The following is a 12176-nucleotide window of genomic DNA, read 5'->3' on the forward strand; positions in this document are numbered from 1 at the left end:
TTATTGTGGATATCTCGCTGACTAAACAAAGATTGCGTATGCCAAAGTTTAATTACGAGAACTTATCAGTCCATAGCGACGTTTAGTTTCATTTTTTTCATTTAACGTAATTTTGCATGCTGAGCCATAGAATATTACGATTTATTTATTTCATACAAATTTAGCGCTATCACAAGATCTCCTGACGTCCACGAAAAATATATTTGCAACAATTAATTCACTTTAATATTGGTAAGTACAGCTGATTAAACGGTGATAGTGAGCGCTCCGAGCTTATCTAATTTAACTAGCCAGCTCAATAAATACGTTTCAAATAAGTTAGAATTAGTTGAGCCGGAACATTTAACCAGTCTGATTGCATCAGCCAACCGTCAACACATGAACGATGGCGGCGTAAGATGAATGAGATGAAAAAGGATTTATAAAAGCTTGAACGCGACGATCTAAGCACAAAATGCAAGTGCATTTAGCGAAAGTTACAAAGTTGGAAAGCGGGGCACGAAGATTTAGTGACGTAAACAGCACGCAGACGAAACCGATATTAAACTGTCACACGGCACATGCGCTGGGGGTCGTGTGTTTATTATCATTATCAACGAACGCTCATTACCAAAGACAAAATCATATTCTCGCAGCTCATTGTCACTAATATGGCTGCGCACCCTTCTTCAATGTCACAATGAAACTGTCACGTCATAAGAACTATATGTAGCAAGGAAAGTGATTGAAGCCTTCTGCTTTCTAAGGAAAAATGATGGGTGTGTCAGCATGGCATCAATTTCGCCGAGAGACGCAGAATATATGCATCTTTGCAGTAGCTGCAGAAGATACCAATGTATGTCTATGTTTTTTTTTTTGTCCTTGCTCACGACGTGTTTACATGTTTTGCTGTTTGGGTTTTTTTTTTGTGCTTTCTCTTAAGTTGCACTTTATCTATTTATATATGCTGTTCTTTCCCAGATAAATTTTAGTTGCGAGTCAGCGCCTGTCTGAGTTTTGTTTTTTCTTCCTCGTCATCGTCTAGTTCGCGCTGTTCAACCAACAGGTCGTATGTTTGTTTAACGTAAACGTCATTTGAGCGCTGTTTGCGTCGGTTTAAGCCGGTGACAGATGCGAAGATTACAGCAGGTGGCACGCGAAACAAGCGGCGCTATACCAACGATGAGTCTAAGCGGGGCTATTGAGGGACTTGGCTTCATGCCAGTTAAAAACATGTAAGCGGCGGCAAAAAAACAGGCTTGTAACATTTATTTAAAATTCTAATATACCAACACTTATTTTGCTGTAAATGTATTTTTTTAAGTATCGACTCATGTGACGAGCGCACTTTTGATCAACCGACGATGCCTTGCGACAACGTCAACATTTTTTATGTCAGTGACTTTATGATGGTGTCATCATCTTGTTAAGTTTGGGAAGTCAGCGACGTCACGATGGCGTCCCAATATTGGTGATCTGAAACGTCATATCCCGTGACGAAAATGTTTTGCATGCCAACAGTGTTGACGCCAATGACCAATACTCGCATTTAATGAGGCGTTTAATGAGCGAAACTGTTCATCTAATCGTTCAACTCGTAACAAACAAACTATCATCACCGTAAACGTATATACAGAAGAAAAACTGCATAGTTCTCATTACTCCCTGTTGATGCACTAAAAACGAATGTCACAGTTAGCCCAACAAACAGGTTGGTTCCACGGGAATTCGGTAAATTCCGCAATTCCTCACTGGTCCACTACAATAAAGGAGGCACCAGTTATCCCTACAAAAAATCGCTGCGGCGCCACGGTCGCGAACCGAAAACCACGCATGCGCACAACGATAGGATACCAAGAAGTGGGAAACGCTAGACGGTGGCTGTGGAAAGACCCCGGAGCGACGGAATCGCTAGGCCAACGACGACGCACCTGTAGATGTATGTTAGGTGTGAACACCTGACTTCAGTGCGAGTTTCTGTCTCTGGATATTGGACATCCGGTGTGGTCGGTTATTTAACTTGAACCTCTGTTCGCTGATAACCGATGTAAAAACAACCTAGCATCACCAAGCTAGCAGTGACTTTGACTCGACAGAACATGCATCACCTAGTCAAGGCCTATAGAAAAAACCTAGAATCAACCAGCCTTCGAAATCGCCCATTATCACTACTGTAAAGCTTCCAAAGCTTTGTCTTTTTGTTGTTTATTCGCGCGCACAGCAAATCAAACTTCATACGCTGCAACAAGTGCGAATATAGTCCGCCCTAAATAATCATTAACCCGAATGTTCATCCCTCTAGTAGTACACCCTGGAAAACAATCGCCACATTCGTATATTCACTCGGGGTTCCCGGCGTGTTATCGCCTAGACAGGTTGCTGCGTTGGCGTCTGCAGGCAACAGTTCTTGCCGCAACAATGCTACTTCGTGCACGGAACTGCGCCGAAATTGCCGACTTTCGTACACGCTCTGACGCGTTCTTTGCTTCAACTCACCCACCGTGGAGCTCATTTACGGCGCCAATAGCAAAGTCTGTCACTGCGGGCGCCGTCGCAAATCCTAGCTGAGAGACGCCACCTACTTTTATATGCGCATAATGCCGTCGAAAATCCGGTGCGCATATCGTCTGCTAAGGCCTCTGTAATCCGCATGCGCAGACGGCCACCGTTCTTGGTGCCGGCGGGACGCACAAACGCAAAGCAGAAGTAACTTCTGCTCTTGAGCATATTATACAGAGCGGGAAAGTTGAAGTAAATTGAAGATGTTCGCATTACATTCCCACATGCGTACATTTAGCCTCCGCAGCGATTTTTATCTTCGTAGAGCGTCCGCCCTAACCCAACCACACAGTGCCCTACAAAAACATGAGCTTACTTCTAAGCGGCTGAATTTTTTCTCTTTTTTTTTTTTGCTCTACACTTTAATGAAGATTAAGCAGGAAAACCTGAGACAGTGGAAAGCTACTAACCAGAGGACTAACTGAGACCGACATTAACTATCTGATTACAAAAAAAAAACTTTAAGGAGGATCCGTAGGCTAAGTAAGCTTGTCTTAGTCAATATATATTGTGCTTAGTTTTGGCTGTTCAATGCAAACATAAATAGGCAAAATAAATTTAGCTTACCCGGTGTTTTGGTAAGCTTTACAAATTTTTACTTTCTCCCACTTGAACTTTTTTTCTTCTCTGACTGGACAATGTAGCATGAAACCAACGCCTCATGTTAGTAACGAAGCCTAACCGTTGCCGTGATAATAGTAAGAGAATAACCATCAAATATCGAATCCCCAAAAAAAAGGAATAGCTGATCACTTGTATGCTTGTTTTACATTTTTGGGGCTCGACGCTGAGAAAGTTGCGTAAGGTTCATTCACAAGGGAGCACGGAAACCGGAAGCCCAGTACAAAAGACCACATTGACAAGGCGCTGTGCTAGAATCTGTTCATGCGCTTCCGTATTTCGTGCTCTCTGGAAATTCCAGCTCTTCCTCTGATTTGTTCGTAATTTTTGCTTTTGTCGTCCCCGAAGTCATACACCCAACCATATCGCCCGACCTTTGACGACACGCTCGGTCAGCCGCTCACAAGCGTGATAATATGCGCAAACGACAAATATACGCGCAGGTCACGAGGCACCTCCAGCGCAAAACACGACGTGTTTACGCTGTCTATTTCAAGATGACATACTCGTAATATCTGCCTTTGTTTCTTTAAAGAAATAAGGACGAGAAGTAAATATCGCTACGCTGCTCTCTTTCCCAAACAGGTTGGTGCATGCTGTCCATACAGTTAATACCCTTGTTACACAGGTCGCCTAAACCAGAGTCACGTAAGCATGGTAACGTGTAACGGCAGTTAGTATGTTACACGGTACGCGAAACGACGGTTATGCCGCCAACCGTGGTTGTAGGAAATGTAGCTTGGCAATCTCAACTTCGTTATTAAACAAAGAAATGACGGCCATGGATAATGGGTTATCCGCTTTAACCATGGGCGCTTTTGCGCTGTGCAACATCGGCGAACCGTGATGGGGGTTTACCGGGGTGTAACGCGGTTAATCGTCGTTAGATCTTGCCTGTGCAACAAGAGGGTACGAAGGGGGAACAAAAAAGCTGCATACTGTGCATGCATTCCGTGAAATGCCTGTTAACATTACCTGCTTCTCGACGAATCTTCGAGTATTACTTTTCCTCAACTTGACTCCCTCTTGAGGCCGCAGCAGACTCTTGTGTTCTTCGTGTCGTGAACGCACCGTTGAAAAAAACTGAATAAACTGCGAAGAACAGCGCCCGCATTACTGGTTCCGCACTGACTCGCAACGCTCTGCTGCGAGACACTTGAGTTTCGTCCGCAGTGTACGACGCGCAGTCTGCAGGCGTTGACACGGCCCACCGAATGTCGTCGCGGGTTCTTCCAGATAAAGTGCATTCGCACTTGCGACAAGTATCCGGCGAGCAAGTGGTGCGAACTTCGGGCGAAAAAGAAAGCACTCTCGTTTCCATGGCAACATCAGGAAGCCCACTCGCTTATCGCGCGTAGAAGCGCTACGAATCTTTCTGCGTCGTCATCAGCAGAAGCGCCGTCATATCATTGTAAAGCTTTTTTTTTTCGCCGGAAACGAGCTGAACGACGCCAAGACTTGCAAACGTGGGCACAATAAAAAAATACACCAAGACTGCTCAACGCGTGGACTATCAACTGAAAGTTTGCTGCCTGGTGGAAAACAACGCTGACGCAAAAAAATTATCTGCGCATGCGCAGGTATGCTAGCGACACATGCCTATTCGGTACAGGAAGGAGAGAGGAGGCCACGCTCGAGATAGTACAGGCAGTTAATTTGTTTTAGGGGTGAAGCTCTTTACGCCGTTGATTGTTCCCTCTCTGTAGTAGTAGTAGTAGTAGTAGTAGTAGTAGTAGTAGTAGTAGTAGTAGTAGCAGCAGCAGCAGCAGCAGCAGTAGTAGTAGTAGTAGTAGTAGTAGTAGTAGTAGTAGTAGTAGTAGTAGTAGTAGTAGTAGTAGTAGTAGTAGTATGCGGCCACCTCTAGTTTGACTTGCTCTATAGATGGCGTTGTGTATATGTCCTTGGGAATAATATGACTAGATAGCATTAGTGGTATCGAGGGGCTTGCAGTCAATCGATGCGGATACTCAAGGTATCCTGCAAGTTTTTTTTCGCGTATTTTTGTTCAAACTTCATCAATAGAAATTATCGAGAAGACGCAGTTGGCTTTCGCCTGTCAGTCATGTTTGACTAACGCAGATGAGAATGTTCAACTGGTCAGCGTTTCAGCGCCAAACTCCGGGTAGTCGTCAGGGTCGCAGGCAATGAATGACCGAGACAATCGTCGGGTTCTTCAAGAACACCTCAACGGGTTTCTCGGTACCTCAACTCTAGAATCATACATATCAGTTAGTATGTACTGATGAGGCGGTTCGTTATTTTCGAAGAAGAAGTGCAGAAAAAGGATTGATTGATTGATTTGTGGGGTTTAACGTCCCGAAACCACCATATGATTATGAGAGACACCGTAGTGGAGGGCTCCGGAAATTTTGACCACCTGGGGTTCTTTAACGTGCACCCAAATCTGCGCAGAAAAAGGAGACGACAACGCTACAGCACAAGCGCTGTACGTGAGCTTGCTGCCAACGTTGCTTGCTGCTGCCATTCCACGCGCGAAATTCCGCATAACCACATTCCATGGCTGGTTGAGGAGATGAACGAACCAAGCAACATGACCACCTGGCTTTCAAATTCGGAAGCCTAAGGTACCGGACTCGCCATACGGAGACTTGGCATGTACCTTGTCCTCGCACAAACTATGGATTTGAAACACTACGTTACCGCCTTCCAAGTGTGATGAACAAATGGAAACTAACAACTGATAATTTGCGTATATTGTCTAAAACTGAAATGTTAAATCGGATGTGCTGAATGTGTTGTAAATGAATGTTGGGTGATTTCTGTAATGGTTATTCAGTTTTTATTCTTTCATGCATTGCTTTGTTATGAATATTTTTGTATGTATTTTAGAGTTGTGATACTATTATTTGCTGTCATGGGCCACATGCGTGTTTATTTTTGTGTTGTCGCTTTCCGCTGCCTGTAATGTTTGTAATTTTTGTATATTTGTAGTTTAGATTTTTTTCTGGGTGAAGGTGCCAGTCAAGCTGTGAAATGCAGCTTTTTTCCCTTCGCACCAAACCACGTATACATTGTATTTTCGTGTACTTGTCACGTGGTTGAATAAACTCAAACTCAAACTCCCGGCCACGCGTGTAGCAGCTGCAATCGGGGCAACTATGCGATTTGGGTCTTCCAGAGAACGTATAGCTAAAAATACAGAGAAACTAGCAATGAACGCGCTTAATATGTACTTAATATACACTACCAGGGTCCCCACGTAGACTGAACCAGTCATGGAATGCGGTTATGCAGAATTTTTCGCACAGATTGGCAGCATCAAGTTTCCGTGTAGCGCGTGTTTTTGCGTCGTTTTGTATGTGCATGACTGTGTCCTTCTATGCGCAGCTTCTTCGCAGTAGTTGACAAATATTGTCTGGTTATAGGGATTCACATTTACCTAGAATCAAGCGCGTGACAAAAACGAGATTTGTCACTCTACGTAAACAAGAAAATCAACGGACATGCTTAGCCGTTGTCCTAGGCTTTTCAAATGACTTTTATTGGAGCAAAAAAAAAGATTACTATCGCTAGTTCAACTGAATAAGCAATATATTCGCCAATATTTACTCATTTCATTCTTATGGTCTTTGCACTTGACTGCTGATCCGTAATTAATGGTGTCAAACCTAAGCCACGGTGGCGGTGTTCTTGATGCATGCAAAAATTTTCGAGGCTTGTGTACTTTAGGTGCACGTTAAAAGAACCTCGGTTGGTCGATATTTTCTATCACACTATGCTACGCCATCCCTCATAGTCATATTCTCATTTCAGAACGTTAATTCACTATATTTATTCATGTAACCATTGTTATTTACTGTCAGACAAGATATCACCTAATTACTTTCTTTCTGTTCTTTATTTTTTTCCTTGCGTTGACTGATGTTTTCGGCTTGCTATCACGTGACCAAGTGGATTAGAAGAGCTTGCCTTGGGCCTTTGCGCAACGTCTCTCGATGTCTAAGAGCAAACAAGAAATTAAGCTTGACAACGACGCACGTCGGGCGCAATACGTTTTAGACTAAAGTTATTCAAACTCTTGACTCCGCATGCAGTCAGAATGAACAGTTCAAGTTCGGCGCCCGATTATTTCTCACTTGTTCTGTCTCAACTCTTAGTCTCTTGTTTAGCACAGCAGTGGTCCCTTCCGCATTGCAGAGACGTTACGAACTTCTAAACTACGATCCCGAAAACATCTGTCGACGCAAGCAAAAAAAAAATAACAGAAAGAAAGAGATTATGTGGTATCTTGTCCGACAGTAAATAACAATGGTAACACGAATAAATATAGTGAATTAACGTTCTGAAATGAGACTATGGCTATGAGGGAGGGCGTAGCATAGCGCGCTAGAAAATATTGACCAACTGAGGTTCTTTCACATGCACCTAAAGTACACAAGCCTGGAAAATTTTCGCATGGATCAAGAACGCTGCCACCGTGGCTTAGGTTTGACACAAACGAACTTCTACACTGCGATCACACTTCTCGGTTGTTTTTACTGCGTTTCGAGCAAGTTTTGAACTTGATTATATGTCAAGGAAGACACAGCCTTTGTTTACGAATGGCGCGACAGAAAGGGAAAGGGTTTGAATGAGTTTCGTCTCTAAAAACAAACGCAGAGCACAGCGTTAAAAAAAAGACAACACGGAACCTCATAGTACTATTTGTTTTTGAATATGTGAATAAAAAAAAACATGGGAACCTTGATTGATATGTGAGGTTTAACGTCCCAAAACCACCATATGATTATGAGAGACGCCGAAGTGGAGGGCTCCGGAAATTTCGACCACCTGGGGTTCTTTAACGTGCACCCAAATCTGAGCACACGGGCCTACAACATTTCCGCCTCCATCGGAAATGCAGCCGCCGCAGCAGGGATTCGAACCCGCGCCCTGCGGGTCAGCAGCCGAGTACCTTAGCCACTAGACCACCGCGGCGGGGCGAAAAAACATGGGAACCTTATTTCTCTAGATGTGAATGTTTTGCGCTCTCGCATGCCAACTCTGGAAGTGATAAGATTTCGTACTACTATTGGATGCGTCACACTGCCATGCGCCAGTGATAACGAAAAATAATGACGTCTCTTTTGTTATGTTAGGATAACCGTTTCATTATTTTCTTGTGCTGCGCAACACAGCGACATGCAGTTGCCGAGGTTATATAAGCATCAACTTCTTCTAAGCTAACAATTTACAATGAAAAATATTGACGCGTTTTCAGCCCTGCTTACATTGTAACCCTGACTAGTTCGCGCGTATCAGGTATAGCGAGTAAACAACAAAAAAAAACGCAGCCATTTCAGTTGGCAAAAGCCTTTTGAACCGCATACGCGCTGTGCCCTTTCGGCGCACTTTCGGCATCTGCTGCAGCGCTCCCTACCGACCATGCTCGTGACAATAAATAACGGCACAAGCGCATGCCGACTTGAATGGTTTCCTGCTTACCGCAGGCGGTTAAGGGCTGCTCTACGCGGGCACAGCTGGCTCGTGGGCTTATACATGCAACCTCGACAATTCTGCTGAGCATCGAACAATATTACCTCTTATATTGTTTTGTGAATTGGAAGACAAAACCTGCACATTGTGGCGAATGCGAAATTTTCCCTGTGTCAGCTCTCGTTCGTGCGTTTCTATGGAAACATTCTACATCAGGAAGCACGTTTATTTTGGTGCGTATTTATACGTCTTGGGACCTGCTGTCTTCGTGAATATTGCGGCGAAACTTTGTATCTAACTTTGTTTGATGTGCCTAGAAGGATCAATCAATCAATCAATCAATCAATCAGTTTATTATCATGTCATAAAAGGATGTTACGGGGAGTAAAATATACAGACAAGGGTCCCAAAGTACACGACTGCAACGGGACCCTGCCACAGTATAAAATATAACCCATAGTTATTGACATTATTTCAGTGTTTTATGATGCACCTATGAAGGTCAAGGGTCTAATATTTCGCCTAGTGAAGATATCACCGTTTGATCTCCAAGGCGAAGCAATGAATGATATAGCAAGAAATCGTAATGTTACATGAAGTAAGGCATGCAGCTAACAAAGTCTTTCACATCTCATCGCACGTGACTCCATGAAAGGCTGGTGTAAGCGTTAAGCAATGTGACTACGACAGCCCTATAGGCGCTGATTCTATGAGGATATCGCGCCTTTAGTCTACCCGATGTTACGAGCTTTTGCGCAGTCGCTAAACGCACCAAACGATGTGACAGAGCATGGTATAGTCCCGCGAGACCTGGCAGAAAAGGTGCGCTACTGCATGACAAAGCAGGGGTTGATGCAGCTCCCAACTCAGAGTACCCGTATATGGACCAATTGAGGGCTGGTTTTCTTATGACGTCACATCAACAGATTGTTAGCGTCTATAACGGAGCCGAAAAGAAGGGAAATGCCAGGAGAAAATAACAAGCTCATTCTTTTTTATTTTAAGACTTTTTATGGGCTTTTTTAAACGCAGAAAAGTATACGGTAAAGAATATAATTCCTTTGGAGATATTATACGCTAAAATGGAGCCTTTTTAGTGCTACATTTAAGGGTTCAGGCGATAAAATGGAACGGAAATTTGTGGGTTTCGAAGCGCAATAAATAAATGCCACTTTCGGTGATAAGCCGGATTCTTGAAACAACAATGGAAAAAAAACGCATTTGCTTCAATAATGATATGCGGTGTTTTATTGCGCCAAAACCAAGATATGCGTATGAGAGACACCGTGGTGAAGGACTCCGGAAATTTTGACTATCTGGTGTTCTTTTGCGTGCACTGATAACACATAGTACGCGGGCCTCTATCATTTCACCTCGATTGAAATGCAATCGCATTTTCGATTGAATCGAACCGGCAACCTTCGGTCAAGATCCGAGCCCCCTAGCCACTAGGTGGACTTGCACACGCTTCGGCTGTCATCATCAGACGCTGCATGCACAATTGCGCAACATGCCTAGAAATAGCACACGCACAGCACCTATGGTGTGGGCAATACCGATGCGCACGTCCTGAACAGCTGGTCGTGGTGCATGTGCTGTTTTCCTATAATCGATCGATGCTCTCTCGATCGTGGGCTCCTGGGTGATCAATCGTATCCGATATGGCAGTCTGGTCTTTCATCGAGGTCGTTTGTCATTTCGCGTTGTGAGATTTTATCGTTGCCTTTATATGAACGCGTGATGATGATTGTTGCCTGTATCAAGAGAAGGGTGGTGCTGTGCGACATTTTAGAAGAACTCCTACGGGGCTAGATGGTGCATGTCTGTTGAGGAAAGTGTTGTACCTACAATCGTACGCACACGGGAAGAAAAATGAAGTAAATGAAAATGGCGCAAACTATCAACTGGCTTTGGTCTCTGCTGACATATGTAAGCCCCACCCCCTCCAAAACAAGAGCGGTGGGTGGAGGAAGGAGGAGGAGGATGATACACATGTCAAGCACTGCATGTGGATGAAGGTCCAGTTCCTGGCTTGAAGGAACAGATAGGAGAGAAAATTACGCAATGAGAACGAGAGAAAGAATTGAAAGAAAGAAAGAAAGAAAGAAAGAAAGAAAGAACGAAGAATCACTTCGTCCTTTGTCCTAATGAAGGGTAGCTAACCGCGCTCGTCCTTGGTTTACCATTGTCCAATTCTTTTATCCTTGTTCTCTCTCTTTCTCCAGCGTAGTGCGAACATCCTGCGGCACATCCTATTTTAACTTTGCAGTGAATGCAATATATATATATATATATATATATATATATATATATATATATATATATATATATATATATATATATATATATATATATATATATATATATATATATATATATCATCATCATCAGCCTGACTACGTCCACTGCAGGACAAAGGCCTCTCCCATGTTCCGCCAGTTAACCCGGTCCTGTGCTTGCTGCTGCCAATTTATACCCGCAAACTTCTTAATCTCATCTGCCCACCTAACCTTCTGTCTCCCCCTAACCCGCTTCCCTTCTCTGGGAATCCAGTCAGTTACCCTTAATGACCAGCGGTTATCCTGTCTCCGCGCTACATGCCCTGCCCATGTCCATTTCTTCATCTTGATTTCAGCTATGATATCCTTAACCCCCGTTTGTTCCCTAATCCACTCTGCTCTCTTCTTGTCTCTTAAGGTTACACCTACCATTTTTCTTTCCATTGCTCGCTGCGTCGTCCTCAATTTAAGCTGAACCCTCTTTGTAAGTCTCCAGGTTTCTGCTCCGTAGCTAAGTACCGGCAAGATACAGCTGTTATATACCTTCCTCTTGAGGGATAGTGGCAATCTACCTGTCATAATTTGAGAGTGCTTGCCGAATGTGCTCCACCCCATTCTTATTCTTCTAGTTACTTCAATCTCGTGGTTCGGCTCTGCGGTTATTACCTGCCCTAAGTAGACATAGTCTTTTACAACTTCAAGTGCACTATTACCTATCTCGAAGCGCTGCTCCTTGCCGAGGTTGTTGTACATTACTTTCGTTTCCTGCAGATTAATTTTAAGACCCACCTTTCTGCTCTCCTTGTCTAACTCCGTAATCATGAGTTGCAATTCGTCCCCCGAGTTACTCAGCAATGCAATGTCATCGGCGAAGCGCAGGTTACTAAGGTATTCTCCGTTGACTCTTATCCCTAACTGCTCCCATTCTAGGCTTCTGAAAACCTCGTGTAAGCACGCGGTAAATAGCATTGGGGAAATTGTGTCCCCCTGCCTTACACCCTTCTTGATTGGTATTCTGTTGTTTCTTTATGAAGCACTATGGTAGCAGTTGATCCCCTGTAGATTTCTTCCAGAATGTTTATATATACTTCATCTACGCCCTGATTCCGCAGTGTTTGCATGACGGCTGATATTTCTACTGAATCAAACGCCTTCTCGTAATCTATGAAGGCTATGTATAGTGGTTGGTTATACTCTGAGCATTTCTCTATTACCTGATTGATAGTATGAATGTGGTCAATTGTTGAGTAGCCTGTTCGAAATCCTGCTTGTTCCTTTGGTTGATTGAATTCTAATGTTTTC

The 12176-nt window shown here is 43.7% G+C and overlaps 1 protein-coding gene across 2 annotated transcripts in view; it reads right to left on the reverse strand.

Annotated features, from left to right (window-relative positions):
• LOC119163474 (uncharacterized) overlaps window positions 1-4444 on the reverse strand; it is a 403044-nt gene extending 398600 nt beyond the window's left edge. Inside the window, exon 1 of one of the 2 annotated variants that reach the window (XM_075873142.1) lies at window positions 4135-4418. The gene's annotated coding sequence lies outside the window, so the exon portion shown is untranslated. Of the gene's footprint in view, window positions 1-4134 lie in introns of both variants that reach the window. The other variant, XM_075873143.1, reaches the window with a different exon arrangement.
• Between the last annotated feature and the right edge of the window lie 7732 nt (window positions 4445-12176).

Source organism: Rhipicephalus microplus, chromosome 9 (assembly GCF_043290135.1).
Source record: "Rhipicephalus microplus isolate Deutch F79 chromosome 9, USDA_Rmic, whole genome shotgun sequence".
Taxonomy (NCBI): domain Eukaryota; kingdom Metazoa; phylum Arthropoda; class Arachnida; order Ixodida; family Ixodidae; genus Rhipicephalus; species Rhipicephalus microplus.